The sequence below is a fragment of the Balearica regulorum genome, chromosome 13, assembly GCF_011004875.1.
Source record: "Balearica regulorum gibbericeps isolate bBalReg1 chromosome 13, bBalReg1.pri, whole genome shotgun sequence".
In the NCBI taxonomy this organism is placed as follows: Eukaryota; Metazoa; Chordata; class Aves; order Gruiformes; family Gruidae; genus Balearica; species Balearica regulorum.
In genome coordinates, this window is record NC_046196.1 from 19,032,837 (window position 1) to 19,051,173 (window position 18,337).

At 42.2% G+C, this 18,337-nt stretch overlaps 1 long non-coding RNA gene across 1 annotated transcript in view; it reads right to left on the reverse strand.

Annotated features, from left to right (window-relative positions):
* LOC142603665 (uncharacterized) overlaps window positions 1-18,337 on the reverse strand; it is a 191,285-nt gene that overhangs the window by 10,886 nt on the left and 162,062 nt on the right. The window contains exon 4 of the long non-coding RNA XR_012837554.1: window positions 9,395-9,546. This is a non-coding gene — a long non-coding RNA (uncharacterized LOC142603665). The remainder of the gene's footprint in view (window positions 1-9,394; window positions 9,547-18,337) is intronic.

An 18,337-nucleotide genomic window follows, 5' to 3' on the forward strand; every position in this document is an offset into this window, starting at 1 on the left:
TCCAAGAGCATTTACTCTATGAACATGACCTGGGAGTTTTGTGACAAGACCCAGCCAGGAAACTGAAGCTTAAACAAAACTATCAGGGACTGTAAAACTTTTTTTTCTGTTTGTTTTTTTTTTTTTTAAAGAGTTAGGCATTGCATACATCAAAATGACAACATGATATCATCTTTCTTACAAAGTATGCCACACTGCTATCCTTGCATGAGCTCACTTTGAAGTTGTGTGAACCACAGGATTTGAATACACATTTTGTTTAGGGGTTGTTTTGGGTTTTGTTGCTGCTGTTTCTGACAGGCAAGAAGCAGCTTTTGTACAGTATCAGTCTTAAACTGCATAGTTTTCCTTCCTCAATCAACTTCTCCTGGTCCTACCTTTTTCTTTCAAAAGATGCATTTTCTATCACCTCAAAACTGGCCGCACTCCTCAGCCTCCTGTCCCTGCTCCAGGGCAGAGGACTGCCTCAGCTTCAGCAGAGGCTGCTCAACACCGGCCCGGACAGCACGGTGCTACGAGCACAAAGCTCTTCCGATAACTTGAGCTCTTGGAAGCAGCGAGGACACTGACATGAGTAGTGGTTTGTGGAACTGCCCCCTTCAACTTCTTAATCTACTTTAACAAACCTCCTTATTTTGCCTTGATTTAAGGGACCGTTACGCACTGTAGCTCTCTGATACATTAGCCTGCAAGCAAGGGTAGAGAAGATTGATAAATCACAAAAATGGATTTCACAAGGGATAATTTACATGGGTGGGGGAAGCACATTCCTTGTGCGTCCTGAGGAGAACACAAAAGGAATGATTCATAAATCTTCAAAATGTTTGCTTATGAATTAGGTTCTAACTTCAACTGATTTTACAACTGTAAAATGAAAACTATTTATACATAATGGAATTAACTCTTGTAAAAGCAAGATTTACTTATTCATAAATTAGAGTATCCTTTCATTTCACATCGCATTATTTGCAAATAAAAACAATTTCCTGCTCAACTACTGTGCGGCAGCAGTACCTGAAAATATTACATATTTATTATACACAGAAGTTGTGTATATTATATAGCACATGCAGTAACACAAATATTCTGACACAAATCTTGGCAAGACCTTCAGTTTAGTTTTGGTAAAGAAAATTGTATTTTTGCAGTTTTTAATGAGTAAATTTCAGTTGGACCTCCTTGCCAGAGACTTGTCACTTGAGTATCTTTGGATCTTTCCTCACTTGTGAGCTAAAAGCAGAAAAATCATCCAGATTTAGCAAAGTAAAACCCAAGAAAAACTAAATTACAGTTTAATTGGGTGCCTATGCTAGATACTTGGCAACACATTGACAAATCTGAGGTCTGAATCTTCAACATCTATACACATCATGAAATCATTCCGCCAGCGGTATGGAGTGAGAAGTGGCTATAAAAGGCTCCCGTATCACAAAGGTAATAGCTCACAGCACAGCAGGTACTAAATCCAGTATTAACTACTTATTGCACAGGGGGGAAATTGGCTAAAAATACCTTTTAAAGATGAACAGCAAGTTCCAAACCCCTTATTGGGGCTTGACTACAAGTCTGCTCGCAATTATGATTTCGAAGACAACCAAGAAGTAATAGGGAGAGGAACTAGGCTTACTCGGATCTTAAAGATTAACCCCAGAAATAATTTTGAGGAAGGAAACAAAAAGGTAATTTTCCAGGTGATAGGGAACAGCATCTCTTCCCATTCAGCATAAAGAGAGGCTTGTCCTGCAGTGCAAGCACCTAAAGTAGGTAGAAGGATGTATTCTCACAAACCCCTCCAGGTCCAGGTACTACTCCTATACACCTACTAGTACGTATATACGGGGATACCCTCTCCTTTCTTTGGAACCTGGCCCCACACAGACTCAGCCACATGCTTGCTATTAGACATTGGAAATAATCCTTTTTGACCTCAGTGAAACTGTGCCACGTGTAAATCTTTGGGGCTAGGCTGTAATCTGCTTGCTGGCTTGCTCATTCTCATTCCTGCAGATGTGGGAGTGGGAACTAGAGACTTGGAAAGGGCAATTAAAACTCACAATAGTCAAGAGGTCCACTCTGTTGTTTTCAGTTGCTGTAATTACTGTGGAAACATCTTAAATAACAGTCAGATCCACAGCAACTGGCTTTCCCATGCAACGAGGGTATGAAGCCTGTGGCGTGTTCTGGAGCACCAAGCACAGCTCTGCTGGAGCACTGCTGAGCCACAGGATGAGGCTGCAGCTGCACATACCCCCCTACTTCTGCCCCAAGTCAAATTAAGGCAACATTTGCCCCAGATATCAGGTAATGCCTCAAATTAGAGGAGATGGATTCATTCTCTAGACAGAAGACTCCTTAATACAAAAATAATATATGTGCACCCATTCATAACAGGTGTTTAATCTGTGACAGCTTCTCTGGCCAGTGGAAATTCTATAGCATTCTTTCTTCCTTGTCACCATTACAATACTTTTAAACGTTGTTTTTCTTTCCCCCATTAAAAGGAAAAGATTTCTCAGAAGCAGTAGTGGGCTGTTAGGGCTATAAAACAAGTTTGCACGGACATGTAACACGTTGAACCACAAGACACGACAGAGCGTGTTTTATGGGGCAATTAATACTTGCCTTGGGAGCACTGTGAGGTATGAAGCACTGTCAAACACACCCTGCTATATCCGAATGCAACTTGTAAAGCTGCTTTTTGCTTCTTGAAAAATAATTATGGAATTAGCTTGTTGATTTTTAACTTGCACCAGTATAAGAACACTACCTTCCTGTTGTGGAAGAACAGCAAGGAGTACTAACAGCAGAAGACACCAATTTCTAACCCAACTACTCACATTGACATTATGTGGTCTCGATTTTTGGGTTAACGTTGCTGCGCTTGCTGGTACACCCTTGTTTCCTTAACCTCTCCTGTTATGGATATTATTCCACGGTTTGTTCTGGGCTCTTACAGGTATTTCTCAGAGCATTTCCTACGTGCATCCCAGTGCCAGCATTCATACAACTGCAGGGCACAGGGATGTCACGTTACCTGCAGTAGTTACGGCCCTGTTAAAATAGCTGGCCATAGTGCATATTCCTATTTTATAATCCTTATTTGAACAGTGGCTTTAGCTGTTTCAGAGTTTGGAGTAGGCAGTTGCAGTTTGGCAGGGGGTAATCCTAGAGACCCTTCCCTTCTCCCTGTGAAAGGGAGCCAGGCTCTCAAATTTATAAACCGCTGCAAGTCACAGTGCACATAGGCTCAGCAGAGTTTCCACAACTGCTTCAAGTTTCCAGCAACCATCTGACTCCTGCTGTGCTGCACAATGCCAGCTCTTACCACTCCTGCGGCGTTTTGGGAGAGCCCAGCAGGGCTAAAGAGACCCAGAGCAACCACAGCCAGCATCAGCTCCCCACTCCTCCACTGCCCCACAAAGGTGCTAAGCAAGCAGCAGCTGGAATTACAGGGACAGATTCATTACACTTCAAATCGCATGCACAGCTGACAAACAGAAAACACGCATTATGCTTTCTCTCTTCCCTTCTAAATTTTGCTTTGCTTACGGTAAGTTTTATCTTTAATTAGCTTGCAAAGCCTCTGGTCCCCCTTGAGCCATGTGTCCATAAAGTCAGGTTAATGGGGAGGTAGGTCTCACAGCAGCAGGGAAGCACGAGAGGCTCCCAGTGTATGGCACTGATAACTCTGCCCACCGGAGCCTGTGTTGCCCCAAATCCCTGCCCCAAGAGAGAGGCAAGCACTGCTGTGCCCAGCCTTCTGCCGAGAGCAGGACACGGCTGCCAGGGCTGGGAGGGGAAGCCCAGTCGCAAAGCTGGTGAGACAGCATTGTGGCCTGTGAGCAAGCTCTCTCTCTGTCTACACACATGTAACTGGAGCTTACACACATCTCCTCCAAGTACCATTTTCTGACAGAAGAATTGACAAGTTCCATGCAATTCCACACGCAACTGCTGCCACGCAAAAAATGCCAAAATTAGAGACACCATGCTGAAGATACAAAAATTGGAATGAGGACTTCATGAAAAGGCGGGGGGGGGCAGAGTGTGAATGGGCAATGTTCCTACACATAAATGCACGCTGAAAGCACTTCAGTGCAGGGCAATATCCAAATATAAAAGCTCAGATACCAACACAAAAAGTAAATATTGCAATATAAAACCCACTAAAGTAACAGAGCACTCCTAGGCAAAGCACAAGTAATATGTTTCTCATCGTATGTATTATAATGGGAGTGAGAAGGAAAAATGAAGTTATAAAACTCCTAAGAGTCATGAGGGATGTCAGGTCTCCACAAGCAGTTCAGAACCAGATCCTCACCTGCTATAAACCAGCACTGCTCTATGAAGTCCAAAACTGTATCAAAACCAAGGCCCTGGGCTTTCATGCCTCCAGTTATGATCCTCACATGCTGGTGTTATGCAGATTAAACCTCTAGAGCTGTGAAAAATGCTGTTTTCTCTGGGATGTCATGTAGACTCAATTGTTAATTTTTTTGATGTCTAATACTTTTTTTTAAAAAGCACTCTTAAAATACAAGGTTCTCTTAAAAGCATTAGAAATAAATGTTAGCAGAAATAGCCTTTGATATGACAAAACAAGCTACACTGTCTCCAATATTTCATTAACCACAAAGAATTTTTTCATCAGAAAGATTATTTCATGGACATGGAGAAGAATGCAAAAATGTAGTCATGTCTCCTGGATTTTAAGTCCTTCACTAATTTATCATTTTAATAGAGCCCTTATATTTGAAGTTTGCAATGCGGGTCTGTCACACCTTTTCCTCTTTAGTGGCTCTAATTTCTGGACTGGTTTTTAGAATCTCCTACAGCATTTATTAATGCAAATGCTCTTGTGTCAGAAGAAACATATAAACAGAGATGCAAAGGTAAAGGATTTGCATAAAAGAATGCCCTATTTTGCTTCTCCCTCAAAATGGAGATTAATTTTAATACAATTGTATATCACTGTATTTACACATATATTTTAATTATTTTCCAAAGCAATACTTAAATCTCATGTTATAAACTAAAGGAATGGAGAAAGCAAATACTCCAGAGAAGGAATCGGAGATTTAACACATTAAAGCTATTTTCTTGCAGTATGTTCCAATCCCCTGCAAAACAGAAAACACCAATCCTACATTTGAAAGGGAAACTTGGGAAAGTTGCTAGCAAAATTTCTTACCAAAAACCCCTTGAAAATAGAAACCATTGAATTTCTTTATAGCTAAATTCACAATTCAGTTTGTGAAGTACCACATGTACGTTGGCTTTTGGTACCACTAATTCTTTACTGGCACTTACTTAGGAAAAGTTTCCAAAGAGCTACTCACAACTCCAGTCTAAGTGTATGTCTGCTTAACGTACAGGAAAGCAAACAAAAAGCGAAAGCATATTTTATACTACTGTTTCAATCCATAGGAGTGAGTTATTGTTCTGCTTTTCCAAAGAGCAGGCGGCCAGGGTTTGGAGACCTCAGCACCTTCCAGTTCCTATTACAGCACTAAGGGCCAGACTTCCCAGGGAGCTCTCTCCCAAGTCTAGGCTATGATCTCAACACTTAAATGCCAGGTAAGACTCTGATGTCTGGCCCATGCATTTGTCCTGAGGGGTCAAAATTCCCCTATTATCACCCACAGGTCTGGCACAAGTTTCTGGGATCTGCAGAAACATCCGAGATATTTTACTCACTTCTGAATTGCTGGGAGAGAATACTACTTACCAATTCAACAATCCTGCATTGCGGATGCTTATTTCACGACTCCTTACAGCTGTGAACAACGATTTCCACTCGGTTACTCAAGCCCCTATCCTCAGTTATTAAGTTCGGTGCAAGTTTTACATGAGGTAAAGAATTAGGTATTAGCTTCACGATTCAGTGGCATTAGTGCTTTTAAGTAATGCCCACACAAACAACCTCCACCCAGCTAAAGATGAAACTTGACTGAGAAATTTAGAGAAACACCAGACTCCTTCCAAACTAGTGCACAACTTGAAAACTGGATATTTTGTCTGTTTAATTTTTGGACTGTTATCATCCAGAGAGAGGGCTACGCACTAGTATTGACCAGTCGTTCTTGCTCATTTCTACTGAGCTTTTATTGATGTTTAAGACATTTTCTTTTGGAAACACACAGTAGCACAGGCAAAAATCTCAGCTGAGGCAGGGCATCTTGTGCTAGGCTCTATCAACATTCATTTTGTAATGGGATGCAGAGAATTCCATCATTCATCCAAGGTAATGGGACCTTTTAGGGCAGACTGGGGACTGAAACCAGGTCTGAAATACTGGTTACCTGCCTGAGCCCCAAACCCGTCTTGAGAACAAGAGCAGCACTTCTTGCCAATGAGGTCCCAGACCCACCCCTGCGATGGGCACAGGACCATTGCTCTGTGCTTTAACAAGAAGGGAGACTGGTCCATCCCAATTACATTTCTGATTTCAGGACAGCCCTAGCATTGGCAGGAAAGAAGTTAACTGCCATGCTTGCACAGTCTGGGACCACTGGAGGTGTTTGCTTTTAGTCTCTTAAGTTTATTTAACCAATTCCCATCTTTACATTATCTGGGGCTTTCACATAGACAGGAGCCTGGACGCTGACCTCTACTGGTAACAGCAAGGTTAGGAAGATAGTGCAGGTTTCCACATAAAGGTATTTGTCTCCATTAATCTGCCACCACTGCTCACTAATCACAGTCACATTAAATAGATGTCAAGGAATATCAATTTCTTTGATTTCTGAGGTCCAATTAAAACTAAAATGTAGGCATAACAATTTCAGTACTTTTTCATAACAAGTTAGCATCTACATTTCTCCCCCATCCCATTAGACACTTTTACACATATTAGAGATGACACACTGTGTACTAAGGAGGTCAAAAACTTAAAAAACTGTCCAAGAGTCCAAGAATACTGAAAACCCTGGTGGCATTTGACATAATTTATAGTGCTAAAGAGCTGGGGAACAGGAAAAGGTTGATGTAGTAATAACATTAGCAGGAACTATAGTCCATGCAAGCCAGTGCTAAATAAAGTGCCAATCAATAGCTCTTTTATTAGTAGGTACAATCAATGTACAGCAGGCAGGCCTGGCCAATTAAGCTTATCGACTGACCAAAGAGTAGCAGGAAACATTCTTTCCTCAGTTTTGTTTTCCTTTCTGTAAGTGAGAAATGAGCTCCAGTTTTATCACTGGATTCCCACCAAGGCATCTCCAGGAGTTCCTGTAGAGGGGAAACACTGACAAAAAGCAGGCTTGAGCTATCTCGGTATCCTTTAACCTAGGGTCAGCCATGAGAGCCAATATAGTCAAGGGTCACTTACGAAGTAACTTTTTTTTTCCTAGTGACTGTATAAAGTAAAAATGTTGTTGTTCTAGATGAAGGGGAGAGAACTGGTAAAGGAAGAAAGCACAATCCCTTAGCAAGGCTTAACCATTAACAGTCCTGCAAGACCTTAGGAAATTAAGCCTATTTGTTTCTAATTCATGTATGCACTGCATGAACTCTCTAAACCTCCCAGTGTGGAGCAACTTGAGTATCTTTCTGGGAGGAAAAAAGCCAAAACTACATCTCCAGTAAGAGTTAAACAGAATTTAAGTCTTAGTTTGTAAAGGCTGCTGAAAATAACAGGAGCTTTAATATTCAACTGTGACTAACTGTGCAGATGCAAATAGGATTTTTATCCACAATACCACTCTCCCTCCCTGCTCTCATCCCCCCTTCCTCCATTATCTCTTTCAAAAGGAAAGAGTTAGAAGACCAGATAAGATGTGGGTTCTCAGCATGATCAAATAAACACTGTGTGGTGGTCACAAGGAAAGAAAACACATTGTAGGAATGAATAGTAAAGATTACATTTTACGAAGAGTCACATAGAAACTTAGCAGCCTAGATGCCGGTCCCCCAGCGATGCAAGTTAGATGGGATTTCTGTGGCCCGGCTTCTCCGCAGAGTGCTGCATCCATCCTGGCTGTCAATCAGGCTACATCAATCCGCTGCTTCAAGGGTTAGATCCTTCAACTTATTACTGGAATTCAGTGAATACAGCATAGTTCACCAGGCTTATTTCCCTGCAGGTCTGACACATTCAGAGTTTTATGGGTATTTGACACCTCAAAAAAAGTTGGGGGGGGGAGAAAGGGGGAAGATTCTCAGCATGTCAGACATATAGGCGCTATGGGACAGGCCAGTCTTCAGCTTCCTATCAGACAGTTCCCCAGCTGTATCCAATTCAGAAAATATTTTAGCAGCCTGCAGAAGTCACTTCAAGTGTCAGACAATCCATTGCTAAAGCTACAGACGAGCATCTCACTTCCCATATTTATGTTTTTTGCCATTTTCTTTTGCTTGCTTATGATAATTTAATCTAGAAGACTAAAGAGCAAATCAAATAACTTTGCACCTTAAGTGTCACAAGGTTCAGTCGTCCCTAGTGCAACTCAAACCAGCTCTGACTGCACAGCCTGCAGCTCCACTGGGTGTTGTGTGATCTTACTTTTAGCACCATGGCCTCTGCTGAAATTCATCATAGGTCACACATGCACAAGTTGCCTTAATTCACTAGAGAAAAATCAACCTCACACAGTAACCCATTTACTCGCAGTTTTGCTTACCTACATTCATGAGGCGTTAAGTACCATAACTCCTGACCCACTATATTATGACAGTTAAAGCAGGGGAACGAGGCAACAAATAAAGCGGAGGATAAAAACATGAAGCGGACATTTCCCTTTGGCTTTTTACATGATAGTTCATAGGAGTTTACAGAAGACAAGACAGGAGTTTATCTTGGACAGCACTAACAACTTTAAGGAATAGTATAAAGTAACCCAGTTTTTTGGAGGTGTTTATCAGTCAACCCCTCTGGTTCAGCTTTCCAGGAGCTCAGAGGTTGCAGAGCTTCTAAAAAAAGTCAGACCTTCAACCAAAAGCAAGAGAAAATTGGTTTATTTGCTTACTGGCTTCTCAGACAGTGAGTAGCAGTCTCAGCTATATTGTCCAGAAGACAAAGTTTTGCTGAGGTTTTTCCAATTTTGTCTAGAATCCCTTTCTTGAATCAGACCTGGCTACCAGCCTCAGAGATTTTGGAGTGTGTTTTGGATAAAAGGGGTTTGCTCTCTCACATCTTTATATAGGTGACAAGTAAGGCCCAAACATTCTGCCCCAAAATATAAAGAGAATAATGACCCAGCTCACTGCTTTACATCAAACACAGGCCACTTCCAGGGGAAGGTATGTAATTCCTATTCAGCACATTACTCCAGCACAGCTTAACTTCAACATTGTGCTGTGCACAACTAAGTGTCACAATATGAATCTACCCCAGGTGCAAACACCTCTGGAAAGCCAGAGGCATGTGGGACAGTCAGTCCCAAGCTTTACCCACCTTTCAGGGTTGTTCAGCATCTCTCCCTCCCTGCCCTGCACACGTGTCACCTCTCTCGTGGAAGACATGCAACAAGGTCAGTTCATGGCTTGGTTTGCCATCGCTGATCACTCCTGTCCCCAGAGGTGGGGCTTGCTCCTCTGTGAGTGAATCTGTAATGCAAAAGACAACGTCCTTAGCTTGGGATGACTATCTAAAGCGAGCAAAATCAATTTAAAATAACAGGTCAAAAAATCTTTATCAAAGCTTCCAAGAGATGCATGGGAACTTTTGTCTTGAAGTTTTGGTAAGATCAAACCCTGGTCCTGGTGTACTGCTACTCTTTTGAGATCTAGAAGGCAAGATATCTTTGAGTGAAAGCACCAGGACATTCACCCGTGGTGCTCACCTGTAATTCTCAGGTCAGCCAGGGATCACACACCTTTGTGCCTTAGGGGGTTTTTTTAGGTTAAAAACCTTGAAGTCTGACTGAAGGAGCTAACCTTGTTACAGCCTGGGAGAAGTCAGTTAACAAGCACAAGGCTCATTAATATTGCTGAGCAAGCTTGAGATGAAAATGCACTTCAGGTTTGGGGGTGGTTTTTCTGAATTGGTGAGAGGGCCCTCAAATATACTCCACATCAGGGCCAGAAACATCTTCTGGACTTCCATTTAGAAATTTGCCCTTTTGTTGAGAAGCAACATGTTCTAAGATACAGGACTACATCTTCACACTCAACACATTCTCAACTAGTCAGTAAAGATACAGCTGGACATGTGCTACAAATACCACTCGGTTGTTCAGCAAAATCCTTGTTGAAATTCCCTCTTTGTGAATCCGTTTCAGCATAAAAAAAAGACAGAGTCAGATCTTCAAGACAAGAACTTCATATGGAGGCACTTCTATGAGCACAGAAGGTGGAGCCTGTGAAGGAGTTCATCACTCCTCCTGTTTTCTGTGCCTCTACCACCGTTATGTTCCCTTCTGAACTGCACAACAGATGGGAGCAGTTGGTTTTTAAAAGGTTTTTATTTTCTGGTTTCAATTTTTCATGTGTCGTTTGAATCTGGCACAATACCATTCTCCAGTGAAGAGGAGACATTGTGTTAAGCTTAATTATCAAAGGCTGAAACCCAGCAAGCAATCAATCATTTAGTGACACACTCATGCTTTCACCGATTTGAAAAAATATTTTTTTGTGGCTATTGAAAAAAGAAAAACTGTCAGAGACAAAAACAGAATCACTCACTTTACAGCATATCAAAATATCAAGACTGTGGGGAGATGAGTGAAGAATGTTCATTTGTTTTTTCTGAAACTAAATCCAAGTCTTTTTGGCATGTGAGCCCGGAAGTCACGTAAGATGTCTTTTAGTGTAAACATGATCTTTCTGCTGAGGTTTGCTGTATAATTAAGGCTGATTTGAACAGTCAAAAAACTAGTTTCTAAACAGCTTTCCTAAAGAGTCAAGGTTGTTTTGTTCTTTAATTTTCTTTAGTTTTTCTCTCCCCCCCCTTTTTTTTTTTACTGCCAGATAAGTGCTCCAGCAGCTGCATTCCTGGGGAACACTGACATCCAGTGGAGAGCTGGGGTCATCCCCAGAGCCAACGCAATGGCCCCCCAGTCAGCATCTCCGTGGAGAGGAACGCCCCACAAATCTGACGGCTGTAGGAGACGCCTTGAATTACAGACAAACTCCGAGCCTTGCCGTGCAGTGGCACACTTCAGTAACGGCCTGAATGACCTTGAGCCGTAGTAGTTATTTTCTCTTCTAAATTCTCATTAAGGTGATCGCGTTTCTAGCGGTGTTATTTCTAGTGGTTTACTTGTGAAGCTTAGATGTGGGGTTTTTTTCAGTTGAGGAAATGTTGAAAGAATAAACCACTTGTATCCAGTGATCAGCAAATACACCATGCTTGCTTCTGTTTTTTCAGTGATACAGGATGACATGTCCCATGTGTTTAGACAGCACTGTATTTCAAATGATAGTGTACAGTCAACAATTAACACTGTTTTTCTTTGGAGAAACAGAGTCTCTGTAAGGTCACTCTGGTGTTATCATCCAGTACAAAGGCATCTGATATCACTAGCCTGCCTCCAACCACCACAGAGGTGCATTTGTCTGCGTGATTGTCCTCTTGCTCCTTTGCAATAGCACCACAGATCGACTCTTGGGAGTTCTCATTTTAATACATTCCTAAACAGAGTGTAATAGATACTGCAACTGCAGATGACAACAAGAATTACAGTGCTGCTAACGCTGCCTCAAAACCAGGGTAAACTGAAGTTTGACAAAAGAAAAAAAACAGTTGTACAGGCAAGCTACAAACAAGACCCCTGTTTCACAAGGAAGTGTTTGAGGTTTCTAAGACTGTTTTCTCTCTGCGTTGCATTCCAATACAAAGCTTCAAAACATTTCATCCTGCCATCCCCAAATACAACACATTCACCCCATTATAACCACAAGGCTAACCACAAGCCTGAATCTTGAGAGACTAGACTTTTCTGAATCCCACGGAGGGAACCTGAACCTGGGACTCCCACACCCCTTGCAGCTATTTTGGGTGAACAGCCCCATCTCACTCCCTCCTTTATCTCAAACAGATCCTTTTTCACTAAAACTTTGTTTCATTGCAGTGGCATTTCCAAAGAAATCTTTTATCAGAAGTTCCTGACCAGCTCCAATCAACTGTATTTACCTTCTGGCCAAGAAACAAGGCACCCTGCGCTCCGTTTCACAATGTGTAATTCTAAACCAGCTCCAAAAGGTTGTTGTAAAGATTCTCCATATTTACACCAGTAAAAAAATGAGATCAAGTTGTGACACATGTTTCTTACAGTGCAGTTATATCCTTTGCATCTCGCTCTGAGAAAGCATATGCTCTGAACTGTATCCTTCAGTGCTTCCCTATCAAGGGCAGTACTACAGGACAGCCTAACCACCATCAGCATTTGCTTCAGGACTTGAGCACGTACTTAAAAATAGCAGCTGGGAGTGGAGACACTTTGGAAGGATGTACCAAGCACAATGGTAAGCCAAGCCTGCGCTCAAGCACTTTTCACAGCTGGGATCAGAGAACACGCCAAATAATCAACCTTTTTCTTCCAAAAGGAAGAGTCCCTGCTCCAAAGGTGCATAGGAGACCCTCGTTCACTTCTGAAGGTATGACAATACAATTACACATCTCCCCAAAGCTTATACTATTTAACCCATTTTTCAAAAGAATACACAAAGACTTTAGTGCTACGACAAAGTGTTGTTTTCTCCCTGTAGCAAACCAGGCTAGTTCTGTCTTACAGCAGGATATCATCATACTGCCTGATTTTTGATACACAAGTTAAGTAATGAAGAAATACCCCCCCCCCATTTTTTTAAAGGGTTCTTAGTGCACCCTTCCAAAGGAAATAATAGGGGATGGCTCTCATTTCTACAGCTAGCAAACTATGTGGTTTCTTTTATGAGCTAAATGAAAGGAACATACAAAATAATCATTATGGATTTGTATGAAATTACTGGGTATGGAATGCAGTAAATCCCCAAACAAGCTTTAACTATAGCTTGTAAGATATAATAATCAGGTAAAACTGCAGACTATCCTTTTGTAAGATGCAGTAGAAACCTAATATTTTATCGGAAACCTTGATTTATGTTTAATAGCTCTGCTACCTACTAAAAAAGATCTTGTATTAGCAAATGGGTACAGATCCAGTCCATTAGCTTAGGACAACTGAAAAACTCAAGGGTTTTGTGAACTAATGCAATAAAATATCATTAAACACTGTAGCATGACAAGACAGACAGAAGGTTTGAGTTGAAAGTCAGGAGAAGTGTTTGAAATGAAGTAAAATGTACAATAGATATGTTTAGGTACATCTGGCTTACATTTGCAGTAGGTCGTCAGAGGACCTTAGTGTCTGTGATGTAAATGAATAACAGAGCCCTCAACAATTTAACTGTCATCAGTATAAATGCTTTAACTGGCACAGTAAAGCAAAGCTCTGGGCCTCTTTCTAAATCTCCATAAGCTCCTGGTCTGAATTATAAACTGGGGCTGCATTACCTGAAGATGAAAGCAGCCAGGTCAATTCACTTAAAACCAGAGAATTACCACTGCGAAGCTGTGATGAGCAGCAAAGGAGCATGTGTGTGCGCGCGTATGTGCGGGGGTGTGTGTGCAGTTGTGGTTTTAATGTACAGTTTTGTAGAGACAAGAGGAACGTCTGACTGCCCAGTCATTCAAAATTCGCATTCAAAGGTCTGATGGGAAGGAAGGTAACCCTTTGATTTTCAACTAGTCAAAGTTCCCAGGCAGTAAGGCTAAAGATAAACCACCGGAATTAAACAACTGCAAGCAAAGAGTTGCTTCTGTATAACCTACTCCAAACCCACTGCTTGCAGACATTTCCCTATCAGGCAGCACCATCATGTACACAGGCCAGGATGAAGAAGCCTGGCTACACCAGCTCTGCCGCTGACTTAAATGGCTTTAATCAAATCCTTTCTCTCTCTCTCCTTATGCACATTTCCTCCCTCATCTTCTGTCAGCCTTCAGATCACCAGTTTCAGGGAGCAGGAATTATCCCCTCCCATGTCCTATGGCATACATGGCGCAGCATCGCTGCAGATCCCAAGTCACAGCACACCATACAATCAACAGCAGCCAAGCATAACTCCCTTCCACACACCTTTGTCACTCATTTCAAGGCCACTGATCCCACACAACCGTCCAATATCCAAGAGGTTGAAAAAACTGATTCTAAGACTCCTACGGCAGACAAAACCCAAACAGATTTCGCTGCTTTGAAATTTTCTGAGTTGGATATACTGAATAGAGTTTGGTTGGGTAAGTAAAGGCAACTAAGCTTAGAAAGATGTGAGGGCGGATTGATCACGTTTACTGTGATGTGGCCAAGTTAGCATATCGTCACCATAACCTTCTGGGCTCAAGATGAAATTGTTTCCCTCCCCTTCAACAAATGCATAGGATGTTCGCTTTTATAATAAATTCCAAACAAATTAATGGATTCCAACATGCATCATCAAATTTATATTTCCTCCTCCACACGGTCCTACCCCTGTAAGTAATCCTTAAAATTCGTCATGAAGCTTTCAAAACAATTTATGCAAACAAACATCAAGCAGAGCTATTTGTATTGGCAGCACATTTCACTTAACAACCTACAACAAGGAACAGATGGTCTGAGCTCTGGAAACAGCTACAAAGAAAACAGTAGGAGCAAGTCCATCAGAAGCACTTTTTTCCCCCAATTTTGTGAAGATTACAGACTTGTTCTTGTTTATTTCTTTGATTAGGCTGTTATTTTATGTACTCATGAATCCTTCCCTTGCATTTCATGGAACAAATCCACCAGAAGCACATTCTCCAACTGCGTATAGCTTACAGAAGCGCTGCTTTATGAACTGAGCTATCTGTTCCTCACTGATCCAGCGCGCTCTAAAGCTGCGGGGAAGGAAGCGAAACAACATGCAGATGTTGTACAAAGGATTCACAAGTTTAAGGCAAGCCTCTTAACAATTCATAGTTCTCTTTATCCCTTCACCCATCCCTTGGTCTCCAATATTAAAACGAGCAAAAGCAAATGATTCAGAGTCACAGCCATTACACATCACTTAGTGCTACTGCTGGTCTTGAAGAGGGACACCGTCACATCCTACATCTTGTGAAGATGGATTACAAGAGGCTCAGCCCCAGCACGATATTATGGCACAAGCAAAAAGGAGCAGCAGGATGATCAATACTTGCAGCACGACAAGCAGGTCTGCGCTAGTCAGCAAGAAGCCTGCTCAAACTGTTTGTGCCCATGTCAGGACCAGAGGGCTCTTCAAGGAAAGAGAAGGTCACAACTGCTCACTACAGCGTGGGGAGCAATCTAACAAGCAGTGGTAATAGTATTTTGAAGTAAATCAGAGATGAATAACATGGAAACGAAGGCAGACTTACCCCAATTACAGTCTTTAATAGAAATGTTTTCCCTGTATCAAAACAAGTGATAGAAAGTGTTTTTAGAAAAAAACAATACTCTACTGTACAGGCCTTTTAAAGAGATAAGTCTATCCCTGTTCACCAGTAATCATGCATTTCTTGTTAATACCACCATCATTAAATTCACCACCAGGTCCACTAGTATCTGTGCTTTCTTCACAAGGATTCATATGAATTCATCTGCACAAAGACTCTCTTCCCAGCCCTGGATTTAATTTGAATAACATTAGGGACAGCTAACATGCTGCACAGCTATCAGCCCACCAGCCACAAACACCCTCCCCCTCTTTATTACCAGAAGTCAGAGGCAAATTAGTCCCTTAGAGGAGGGATCCACAGGGATGAATATGGACCATGATGTTAAAAAAAAAAGATAATGAACAAGGAATGAAGGACTTCTGACCAGACAGATAATCATGACCTCTTGAAGTAAAAAAAAAAAAAAAAATCTTTCTGAAGGGCATTAACCTGGGTGGAGACAGAGTTCAGTCTGGAAGGGTTTGGCTTTGAGAACTGAAACCATGTTAAATTTTGGTGGAGCAAAATCAAGGACAACACAGACCAAACTGACAGCTTAATAGGACCTTTGAACATCACAGTTGAATAAACTTTGTTCCACACAACACTATGTAATTTCTGTTTTCATACTCTTATTAGTGAGAGAGTTTCACATCAGGATGACTACAAAGCTGTTTTCACTGGCTGCCTCGGCGAGCCATGATTGCTGGTCCTTACATACCATACACATCTTCTGCTGGACCACTTAACAGAGCAAGATGACTAAAATACTACTGAGGAACAAAACCAAACACATAAGAACCACTTTCTGCCTCACACAGCATCATAGAACCAAGCTTTTCTTTTTGGGGTGAAATAGATCCAGCAGCAAAAGCCCAGGTAGCCAACGTATATACTCTCAATGCAGCTTCTCCCATCACTCATCTGGCTGCAGGAAGAGGAAAGCAAACTCAAGCAGATGATAAGGCTAAACTAACAGTGCTGTTGCGCAAAAGGGATCTCAGGGAAAACAGCTGGAGAAGAGTATCTGGACAAGCTCTGTCATGTAGGCATTGCTCCTAGGTTTTACGTGTAAATCAAAGGTAAACAAAATGTGAAAGTTGATTTTTTTCAGGACTTGAACTGTCTGCCTGCAGTTTAAACCAATTTGAGAGTAGGTACAACTCTGAGTTCATGGTCTGACCCTGTAACGTGATACCCAAACTTAGCAAAAAGTTCACTTCAGATTTCTTCATTTGGAGGATTACGATGAAGCATTTCCTGAGATGTCACGCTTTAAACAGCTAATGGCACGTGACAACCAAGTGCTTTTACATTCTAAAGTTGCAAACACTTGGCCTCTCCCCCAAGCAGAGAAATATGTGGCAGCCCTAAGAGCTTGACATTTGGGGCCCCGTCGGACTCTCCTTTTACCTTAGCAGGCACTGGATGCAACCAGGAGTCTGCTCACAGCAAGTGGACAAACCTTCTCTACAAATGCCTCAGTGAGGGGCTGTGGTGGGACCATGGCACTGGAGGAGGTAGAGAGCTGCTGACTGTCAGCGGCATGGTTACGTATCGAGCCTGGGTCACCCCAGCCTCCCAAAACAAGTTGGTTTATGCCTTTTCCCAGTAACCTTTTTCATAAGGTGTGTGTGGAATGATATGAAAAAAGACACAAGATAAGGAAGAGTTTCAAAGGCATAAGTGGAAGTAGATGCCCAATCCCTCCGGTGATCTCTCCCAAGTGTGTCTTACGGCTTTTGGAGTTGATCACAAAAAATGGCATCATCAGACAAGAAGCTGCAGTTTCACACAGCACCTGCCCAGGTTTCCCTAGCACCTCCACAGCCTGGAGCTCAACAGGGCCACTGTGTTTTACAGAGGACAAGCCTTTATGGATCAGAGTCCTTTCTAGGGAAGGCTGCAAGTTCTGGAGGCATTAAAAGGGTGTGTGTATATTATGTATACACACAAAAATAAAAATCAAACTTCATTGACAACAGTTAAGTTTGTTTGGTTTAATCTCTATTTTAGTTTGCAAACTTGCCTCTGTACTTAAAATCAGCAATATAATTTCTGAACTACTGTAACCCAAAGAATCACCCTTAATTATTACGTGATACTAAGTAAGAGGCATCACAACACTTACGAAGCACCAGGACCCAGCTGCTGAGCACCAGCACTAACCAATGCCCTGACACTGCTTTTGGGTTTTGCTCCAAATACTAGAGCCAAAACTATTCTCAGGCACAGTTAAAAAAATCAAGATGCTTGCTATTAAGCTTCAAGTTTCCTTCTACTGGAGAAATGCTGTTTCAGCTGAATTTGGTGGAATTACAGGAGCTGATTAGGTTAACCACTGACTGTGTTTCCTGGAGGGCATCTGAGACTATGCCCTGACCCAAATTATTTAATCTTGATCCAGATTTGAGCCATTTAGTTTTAAGCTCCACATCTCTGGGAAACAAAAAAGGTAACAGAAACTTCAGAGCAGCTTTTAAGTTTGAGCAGTAGCAAGGAGCAGGGCACAAACACAATTGCTCCCACCCATTCAAGGCAGCAAGAAACAAAGCCCCGCTGCTCCTGCTCCAAACAGGAAACTTCGCCAGAGCAGGTTGCAGAGGGAGGGGACAGGGCTGATGCCAGCTGGGCTCAAGCTGGCTGTTTTGCAGAGCGTTACAGTGTCAGTCAACCCTTTAGTTTCGGGGCCCGAGTGAAGTTTCTGGCCCAGAGAAAGAAGAGGGGTGAATGAGCCCAGGCTGGCTCCAGAATCACTCCCTGGGCACGCAAGCCCCCCGCGCTCACAACCTGGCTGCTCCCAGCCCAGGAGGGGGACTGGACTGAGGGTCCCTGCCCTGTCCCACATTATTTATACCTAGTAGAGTTTAAAAATCCCCTCTCTAGCTTCAACCACAAGCTCCAGCCTAGCCCTGAGAGATTTCCCAAGGAAAGTATCAT